At 35.4% G+C, this 9,931-nt stretch overlaps 1 protein-coding gene across 10 annotated transcripts in view; it reads right to left on the bottom strand.

Moving 5' to 3' along the window:
* The window catches only part of LOC118445045 (uncharacterized protein CG43867), a 111,168-nt gene that overhangs the window by 101,063 nt on the left and 174 nt on the right, over window positions 1-9,931 (bottom strand). The window contains exon 1 of one of the 10 annotated variants that reach the window (XM_035873940.2): window positions 9,545-9,917. The exons of 7 other annotated variants lie outside the window; for them this stretch is intronic. The gene's annotated coding sequence lies outside the window, so the exon portion shown is untranslated. Of the gene's footprint in view, window positions 1-6,496; window positions 7,208-9,544; window positions 9,918-9,931 lie in introns of those variants that run through there. 2 more of the 10 variants (XM_085655849.1, XM_035873941.2) reach the window with 2 other exon arrangements.

Genomic DNA, 9,931 nt, shown 5'->3' with positions numbered 1-9,931 from the left:
CAAACTGCGACCCCATAACGGCAAAAAAGAGAAGAAAGAGGGGGAGGGCGGAAGAAAGAAAGGAGAAGAAGAAAAAAAAAAAAGAAAGAATAAGATAAAATAAAAGAAAAGAAAATCCTTTTTCTTCGGCTCCACCTTCGTCCTTCCTTTTCCTTTCTCCTCTGTCGTCCGTCGTCTTCTATCGTCTTCGTCTGTCGTCCGTTGTCTTCCTCTGTCGAAGCTTGGTCTCAAAGTCGCGTGCGAAGAAACTATCCTGCGGATACGTGACGGGAATGTATCGTGAATGCTAATTACGGATAGAAAGGGTATGCACGGAGGCCTTACGTCGGAAACGTCGAGGAATATGGAACTGTCCTTTGCCCGATAATACAGCGAACGAGTCACAGGAAGTGAAGAAGACAGACAGAGAGAGAGAGAGAGAGAGTGAGAGAAAGAGAGAGAGAGAGAGAGAGAGAGAGAGAGAGAGAGAAAGAAAAAAAATCATTCCTCCTTATTCATTTCAAAGTAATAATCCTATCTATTATCCTATCTATATATAAATAAAATAAAATAAAACAAATTAAAGGAGATACGTAATAGAAACTGTACTGTGGGATAGAATTGCAAGTTCGCACGTGTCACGTTGACGACAAACCACGCTATCGTCATTTCCGGTGCATAAATAGCATCTTCCGTGCCACTCGGGCATCTCTTCTTTCAACATGGACTAGTAAGTACTTACTACTGTTCGACTATAATCAACAATGCAAGATACGCTCTTTATAATTCCTCGCGTAACATACGGACGCTTTTCCGCGTTTGGTCTTTCCTTTTCCGCGAGAAAACTCGTCTTCCTCCTCCGCCGCCTCTATCCCTCCCCCTTCCCCACATACACACACACATACATCCTCCTCGTCCTCCTTCACTTCCTCCTCGTTGTCGTCATCGATGACAGATACAAATCTGTTCCATCGATCGTACGTCAAATTTTCTACTTCCGTTGTTCTTTCCTTTTTCTTCTAATTCTTTTTTCTCTCTAATTCGCAAATTTCAAATGATCGTACGAAAGAAGGAAAAACAAAAACGTTTCAAGGATAGACGCAAATAATTAAATACGTACTTTACTTAGATCGATCGCGACCATTTGCTTTTTTTTTTTCTTTTATATTTTACAATCTTTACTAGCCAGTTTCTGGTCGGCCATCGTCGAGCGTAAAGTGGAAGATTCTCAAATTAATTTGTACTTCCCTCTCTCTCTCTCTCTCTCTCTCTCTCTCTCTCTCTCTCTCTCTCTCTCTCTCTATTTCTCTATACCTTCCTACCTTTACTTCGAGAGGGCAGATTTTATCAAGAGAGAAAAAAAAAAGAATAATAATAATAAAAAGAAGAAAAGGAAGAAGAGGAAGAGACGAGGTCGCTTCGATTTAAGGAAGGAACGCCCGTCAAATGGCGAATCTCGTAAAGGGCGCTTGTTTTAAGAGATATCGTTTGACGAGCATCACCTACCAGAGGGATGTTCTCGCCTGAAAACGCGCCATCTCGAAGCCTTGAAAGTTTACGACCAAGGAAACAAGGGGGAACGACGATACAACGGTTTGCAGAGTAACAGAGAGGGGTAGGCGGAGGAAAAAAGAGGGCTCGGAGGGTACGGAGGGGAAGTAGGCAAGAGAAAACGAGAGAGGAGGAGGCCCGAAACGAGTTTAAAACTTTCTGACAGCTCGTTTTCGAAGTTGAAGCCTCATGAAAAAAAAAAAAAAAAAAAAAAAAGAGAGAGAGAGAAACGACAGGTCAGGGATTATTTAAATCTTCTATTGAAAATGAAAAAAATCATTCGACTATCTCTCTCTCTCTCTCTTTCTTTCTTTCTTATTATCAATAAAAAAAAAAAAAAAAAAAAAAAGAAAAAAGAAAGAACTATACTAATGTAATAACAAGTATAGTTATTCTTCACTCTCTCGTCGTTATTTTCGTACACACATTATACATTCTCAGACATTATTACTCTTCTTGCATCACCGATTTGTCACTGCCAAGACAACGGGAGGAGGACTTATCGTCTTACGAAAATCGAGGACGATGTCTAATGTTTCGAACTTAACTTTCCTTTCTTCCTTCCAAGCAAATGATCGAGGAAGAACTAAGTGACTCACGAGAAAACCTTCCGAAACTTTGCCGACTGTTGAAAACGACGAGTTAGGTTAATGGTTTTGCGATAACGAAAAGATTAGGTGGGGGGAATAAGAATTAAAATGATCGTTAATGAGTTCCTTAGAGAAGGGAATTAATGTAATGAAAAAAATCATTAACGAAGGATTATTAATAGTAGTACAAAATTGAATAAATCATCGATCTCTCTCTTCCTTTCTTTTTTTATGTCATAGATATAGATACTACTTTGATTCAAATATAAGCGTAATTAATAGTAATTAAAAATCAATTACTCCTTCTCGAGAGATTTCAGGATAACTTCTTTCTCTCTTTTTTTTCATTTTTTTCCTCATTGTAAAAATACAAGCTTTATGAAAAACAAAAAAAAATGATAATAATAATAATAATAATAATAATAATAATTAAAAAAATATAATTAGCGAAAGATTGTTAATGGTAATACAAAATCGAATAAATCGTCGAATGATCCCTCTCTCTCTCTATCTCACTCTTTTATATCATATATATATATATATATATACACATACTACTGAGTGATCCAAAAGTTCCCAAGTATAATTAAAAGTAATTAAAAATCAATTACTTCTTTTTGAGAGGTTTTTGGGTTGATTTCTTTTTTTTCCCCCTCTTTCATTTCCCAAGCTATAAAGTTATCCTTATATATATACATATATATAAGGATATATATATATATATATATATATATAAAAGACAAGAAAGAAATCTCTAGTAACTTATGACCCATCCTCCTCAAGTATTTACCGTTAAAAGAGAGCCAAAATCACAGCACGATACGACGACGATGATGACGACGACGACGACGACGACGACGACGACGACGACTACACGATTACGACGACGAAGTGTATATACACCACGAGTAAACGTGAGTATCGCGTTGCACTCTCGGATTCCTTTGTTTGGACGAAAGGAGAGAGATCGAGTTTCGGGCCGTACCTAATTCCACTTTTTTACGTTGTACACGACGTTGACCAAGATGACGAGGAGTACCAAGAGGAGAAGATGGAGGAAAAGGAAGAAGAAAAAGAGGAAGAGAAAGAGACGGAGAAAGAGGAGGAGGAGGAGGAGGAGGAGGAGGACAACGGCAATGATGGTCAATCAGTTGTGCATCGAAGCCCTTGTTCCTTTGGACATGACTCATCTTTTACAACCCCCACCATTATCATTCTACTTTTTCTTATTTCTAATCTCTTCGAATTGGGACAAAAAAAAATCTATACACATGTTTCCCCTAAAATTTATCTTCAATTTGATCGACTATAGTTCCGTATATATATCGTCGCGATCGATGCAGATAAAGTACATATTTAATTACTTGCGTCTATTCTTGAAATAATTTTTTTTCTTCTTTCGTACGATTTTTCAAATCCGTGAATTAGCGAAAACAAAAAAGAGAAGAAAATTGAAAAAACAAAATAAAATAAAATGAAAAACAAAACAAACGAAAAGACAAAGAGATATGCACAATAAGCATAAAGTAAGATAGGGAAGAGAAGAAGAGGATAAAGATGCAATTTGCTTGTCTTTAAGGGATAACGGGGAAAGGGTAAAAGTGGATATGCTTATCCCGTTTTTTTTAGTTCACGCCAGATATGTCTATGACCTTCTTTGCGATTTTTGAAAGTTATAAATAAAAAAAAAGAAAAAATTTTTTTTAGGGAGAACTAAAAAATAAAAGTGTAGAGGAAGAGAGCGAGAGAGAATATTATCGTTAGGTCATAAAAATAAAAAAAAATGCATCGATGTCACGAGAGTCCAAAAATGTGTGCTCGTGTTTCTTATTTACTCGCTTACTCATTCCACTCGGTTATTCAAATATTCACTTACTTACTTACTCACGAGGGAAACGATAAAAAAAAATTGGTAATAAAGACCGATAAATAGCGTAACGAGACAATGTCTGCACGTGTTCCTTCGAGGAAAAGGGGAAACGAGTAATATTATTAACGTTCAACGTAAATAAGTATTTCTAACGCACGTACCTACCTACTCGTCTGTGTCTTATCGTCGTCTATTAAATGCGAGGTTAAAAAGGAAGAACGGAGCTGCGATAAATATATCAAGGCTTACGTAATACACCTAGAAACTTTTTACTCTTTTGAGCTTTCAAAACTCATTCTTACGGTTGAATCTAAACAATGGAGAAAAAGAAGAGAGAGAGAGAGAGAGAGGGAGAGAGAGAGAGAGAAAGAGATAAAAGAAAATTAATTGTAAGGAAATCTTTCTTAAATGAAAAATATTATCCAATGGAAAATATCTATGTATGTAAAGATTGAGTACAACGCTTTGAAAATGTTTCTTTTCTTTCTTTTTTATCTCTATTTTATTTTATTTTATTTTATTTTATTTTAAATGAAAAATACTATCTGATAAGAAATATGCACAGAGCAAATGTATGAATATAGAATTCAGAAATGTCATGAGTGAATTTTATTAAATGTCAAATAATGAAAGATAATAAAAAAAAAAAAAAAAAGATGACAAGAAAAAAAAAAGAAAGAAAATATTGTTTTCAAATGTAAAATATTGTCCAATGCAAAATATGTCATGTAAGGACTGACTGAGTGAATGTAAAGTCGAGAACGATAAGAATTTTGCAAAATGTAAAAATAATGGAAAAGAGAAAAAAAACGATACTGTGACAAGAGATAAACAAATGTTATTTTTCAAATGGAAAATATTGTCTAATAGAAATTCTAAAATCTAATGGAGGTAAAAATTTTATATAACGTAAAATGACGAAAGAAAAATAATGATAAGAAAAAAAAAAAAAGAAAAAAGAAAAAAGAGAAGAGGAAAAGTAAAAAAAGCTGTTTTCAATTGAAAAAAAATATTTTCTGCTAGGAAAAACGTATAGAGACAGTAATGAGTAAAAAATTAAGAATCACCGTGAACGATAAAAATCATTATGAAGCGTAAAATAATGATAGAGAAAAATTGTGATAAGAAAATGAACAAATGGACAAAAAAAAAAAAAAAGAAAAAGAAAAAAGAGAGAAGTTGCTTTAGAACAAAAATATTATTTGATTAAAAAAAAAAAAAAAAAAAAAAAAAATGTAGGGAGACGAATGAATAAGAAATATAAATAATCGCTGCGAACGATAAGAGTTGTTTATGAAACGTAAACCGATGAAAGAAAAATTGTAATGCGAAAAGAGGAAAAGAGAGAGAGAGAGAGAGAAAAGAAAAAAGGAAAAAAAATGAAAAGTAAAGAAAAAGGAAAAAGAAGTTATTTTCAAAAAAAAAAAAAAAAAAAAAAAAAAAAGAAGGAAAGAAAAAAGAAAGAAAGAAAAATATTATCTGATAGGAATAAATGTAGTGAAACGAATGAATATAAAGTTGGGTATCGTTGTGAACGGTAAGGAGTTTATAAAACGTAGACTAGAATGCATCGGCACGTCGAAGACATTTCGATGTTCGTAACTTCTTGTGGGGATCGAAGAAAACGTGGCTCTTCGTAGAAAACGAAGACGCAAGGCAAATACTAACAATAAAAAGGACAAGGAAAGAAAAAGAAAGAAAGAAAGAAAGAAGAGAGAGAAAGAGAGAGAGAGAGAGAGAGAGAGAGAGAAAAATACGTAACGAGCATCTGCCGATCGGTCGTTTGCCCTTATCGTCGTTTATTAAACGTGTAAAAGGTAGCAGACGGTTGGTTCGGTGGGAGGGGAGTGGGAGAGGTTAGGCATAGGGGTGATGCACCAAAGTGAACCTTCTTTCTTTAATTTTTTTTTCTCTTTTTTTACCTTTTTAGATCTATCGAATTCCTTTTCTTTTTTTTTTTTTTTACTGAAACTTTTAATGACGTATTTTCATGTCTAATTTTAAATGGCAGATTCCATAAAAGCGACAAAAATGAATTTTTCATCGCATATACAGAGTATACCAAAAGGTTCATTTAGACGATTTTAAGGCTTATAGTTTCATGATCAAAAAAAAAAAAGAAGTAACCTGGTCCTTCGAAAAAAAAAAAAAAGAAAGAAAGAAAAGAATAGCAATTAATCTTCAATATCACGTAATAACCTTTGTCATCTCAAACTTGTATTCGTATTAAATTAGCATTGTTCAATTCGATGTAACTGACCTTTATATTATAACCCTGTTTTTTACATTATATTAAATTTTTGTATTAAATATTTTAATTATATATTTTAATTATACTTTTATATTATATTAAAACGATTAACGAATACGCAATTACTATGTACACTCGATTTAACAATTAACAAAGGGATCTTTTAATCTGACTCTGTTCGCAAAAATTGATAAATAATTTCGTTCGAATCTATTTAAGATATATATATATATATAAATACTTGATTGAACTTACGTTCGACTAAACGATGAGTTTCCTCGAGTATACTTCGAAGCGTTTGAAATTATACTGAGTGTTCAGTGCTGAAGGATAGATAGTGATGGTCTTTTAAGACCCTTTATCTATCTACATATGTACGTATCTATCAATTTTAACTAATGAAACGTCACATTTTCTTTCACATCCCAAGGACGATAATATTTTCACGTTGAAAGATTAGAAAAATGTTGGCTTGCGTAACTTTAAAAACTCTCGTTATAAAAGGAAAAAAAAAGAAAAGAAAAAAGATAAAAGACATCTCCACGACGTTATTATTCGAGACGAAATAAGATGCTTTTTTTTTTTTTTTCTTTAACAACATACGCCATATTGTAGAGAAAAAACGAAAGAAAACAAAAGAAAAGAAAAAAACCGATCGAAAGGTAATCGATGAAAAAGTGTCATCTATCGGATATGATCGGAGTTAAAAACGCTTCGTTATGCTTGTTAAATCAATCCGAGATGCGTTCGTTTCATTATTACGGATCATAAGTAAAATACCTATTCGAAGACAGATGTATCACCAATAAAATACGAGATACATATTAACACGGGAAAGTGTTCTTAGCCAATCGGATACGAGTATAACGAGTTAGGATTTGTTGTGTCGTTAAAGAATAGAAAGAAAATCGTTTCTCTTTCTCACACACTCTCTCTTTCTCACTCTCTCAAGTCCTTCAGATTTATCGATACGTGTAAGACGTAAATACGTAAATGAATACGTAAATAAATAAATATATACATACATACCATATATATATATACATATATATATATATATATACTTCATATTAAAAGGTATCGTTTGTTAGACTATGAAAACGTTCTCATTATGAGAGTATATACCTCGTTAAGAGAAACGTTTCTAAACATTCAATCGAACGGCATATCGCGATACTCGGAAAAGGCGATTGAGGAAGAAGATTCCTCTGAGAGAAACGAGCTCTGAATTCTCTCTTTCTCTCTCATTCTCTCCCTTCTTTGTCGGTCCTTAAGAAAGGATACCAGAAATACCTTTTTTACGAGTACAATCACCCCGAGAGATCGTCGAAGCAACGATCCAAAGAACGGCCGAAAAGGCTTTTCAAACGAGCGCTTCTATATCTTCTGAGAATACTTTTCTTCTCTCTACTTCTTCTTCTTCTTCTTCTTCTTTTTTTTTTCTGGTGAATATGCGAGTCGAATGGTACAAACGCGTACACGCGTATACACATCACATACATACATAACACACACACACATATATATATATATATGTATTATGTACACCACACAAGTATACGAGACAAAGAAAGAAGACTGATCTATATAAAACATTATATACATACGTACATATGTGTGTTATGTACATCGTATATATGTAAGTATATATATATATATATATAGGTAGAAATAGGTACCGTATGTAGGTATGTATACCGGTGGTCGTTTCGCTTACGTAATCGGGGTAAACGCGGATGAGAGATAAACAAACCTCTTTCGACGGCGTATTAAATTTCCGGTATAATTTCCGAAACTTCATCGATTTGTACGACGACGACGACGAGGACGACGACGACAACGACGACGAGGACGACCAACGCGACACGACAAGCGGATCTACTAATATATCAATACTATTACTTTACATTACTACGCCGCCGGTGGGCCCGCCATTTTGATTTACAATCGAAACGCGCGCGAGAACTTTGGAATGTACATAAGTAATCAAAAATAAGTATTTTAAATTTATTTACGAATGATACTTCGGGATTCTATCGACAGTTCATTTTTTTTTCTTTTTTTTTCCATTTCGTTCGTTCCAAAAATATACGAAACGAATATACACTATAATAGAATATAGAATTATAGGAATTATATTATTTATTATTAATGAATTTCTCTTTATACTTATAGAAAATAATTGTGAAAAAGAGAGAAAGAAAAAAAGAAGAGGAAAAGAGTGTGTGTGAGAAAAAGAGAGAGAGAGAGAAAAGAAAGATAGAAAAAAACGCAAGAGACAAGACAAATTGATCTATTGCGAGAATGCGTTAACGACTAAACGTAATTGATATGTACATACAACTAGTTAGTTGTATTTGTAAACGAAATAGCTCGTAACGTACGTCTCATTCATCTATCTATATCTCTATCTCTATTTCTCTTCGTTGAAAGTTTCCCTGTAATAACAACGGAATGTAATATAACGTAAGCATAACTCGATCCGAGGCATCAGCCTTCTCGGAAGATAGAAAGAGAGAGAGAAAGAGAGAGAGAGAGAGAGAGAGAGAGAGAGAGAGAGACAGAGATGGATAGATAGACGAACGTCCTTGAAACGAGAGGCGTGGACGAGAAACGATTTCGAAAGATCGATGACCCTTTCTACGATCAGAAAGATAGAGAAAGAGTTACATGCAGAGAGAGAGAGAGAGAGAGAGAGAAAGAGAGAGGAGTTGGGTCAAGAAAGATCATTCGAGAAGGCTCCGTTAGTCGATCAAGCGCGAAGGCTATTTAACATTCCCTGTTTGGAAAGGACGCACTTTAGGAATCGCAGATGTCCGTCGGACCGGCATTGCTAGTTTTCAAACTCGTTCCAGCTTGCTTCTACCTCCCTACGCTCACCTCTCTCTGTCCTCTGTTAACGTGACAGAGAAAGAGAGTTAGTCGTCGTCGTCGTCGTCGTTGTCGATCGTCATCGTTTTAGTTTACCATAGATCGTCGTAGAGAAACATTATTTCTCTCATTTTCTCCTTTATTCGATCGCGCGAAATAGGCGCGAAAACGCGAGAGGGATGACAGCTCCGCAGGAGATAGACGCAAGTGGGTCAAGACCTCTCACTCTCTCTCTCTCTCTCTCTCTCACGGGAGGGAGGACATAGAGAGGAGAGGAGAGGGGGCAGGTACGGTGGACGGAAGGGACAGAAGGTGGAGAGGGGAGGAGTCGTCGACCGATTCGATCTCTTTCTCTGTGGCGGACTCACCTTCTTTCTCTCTCTCTCTCTCTCTCTCTCTCTCTCTCTCTCTCTCTCTCTTTCTTTCACTCACTCTCTCTCGCTCTCGCTCTTTCCTTCTTCTTCTTTTCCTTGTGTTACTTCGACGTGGAGTCTGCGGTAACGGCTCGTAACGATTTGAAACGGGCGCACTGAGTCCGGCGCTCCATGCCTGGCATAAATACGCACCGACGGCCGAAGAACAGCAGCAGCGGCAACAACGACGGTCTGCTCACAACCACTAGAGCACCATCACTAGGAGCATCAGCACGAGGAGCACTAGGAAGATCACTACTACTACTACTATTACTACTAGTAGCACCACTACTACTCCTATTGCTGCTGCTGCCATCAGTATCATCTACTATTACTACTATTACTATTATTGCTATTGCTGCTGCTGCTGCTGCTGCTGCTACTGTTAGTACTACTACTAGTAATA

Source organism: Vespa mandarinia, chromosome 3 (assembly GCF_050613455.1).
Source record: "Vespa mandarinia isolate Hongniang chromosome 3, ASM5061345v1, whole genome shotgun sequence".
Lineage (NCBI taxonomy): Eukaryota > Metazoa > Arthropoda > Insecta > Hymenoptera > Vespidae > Vespa > Vespa mandarinia.
Note: the sequence above shows the minus strand (reverse complement) of the source record. Positions and strands in the feature narration are given on the sequence as shown.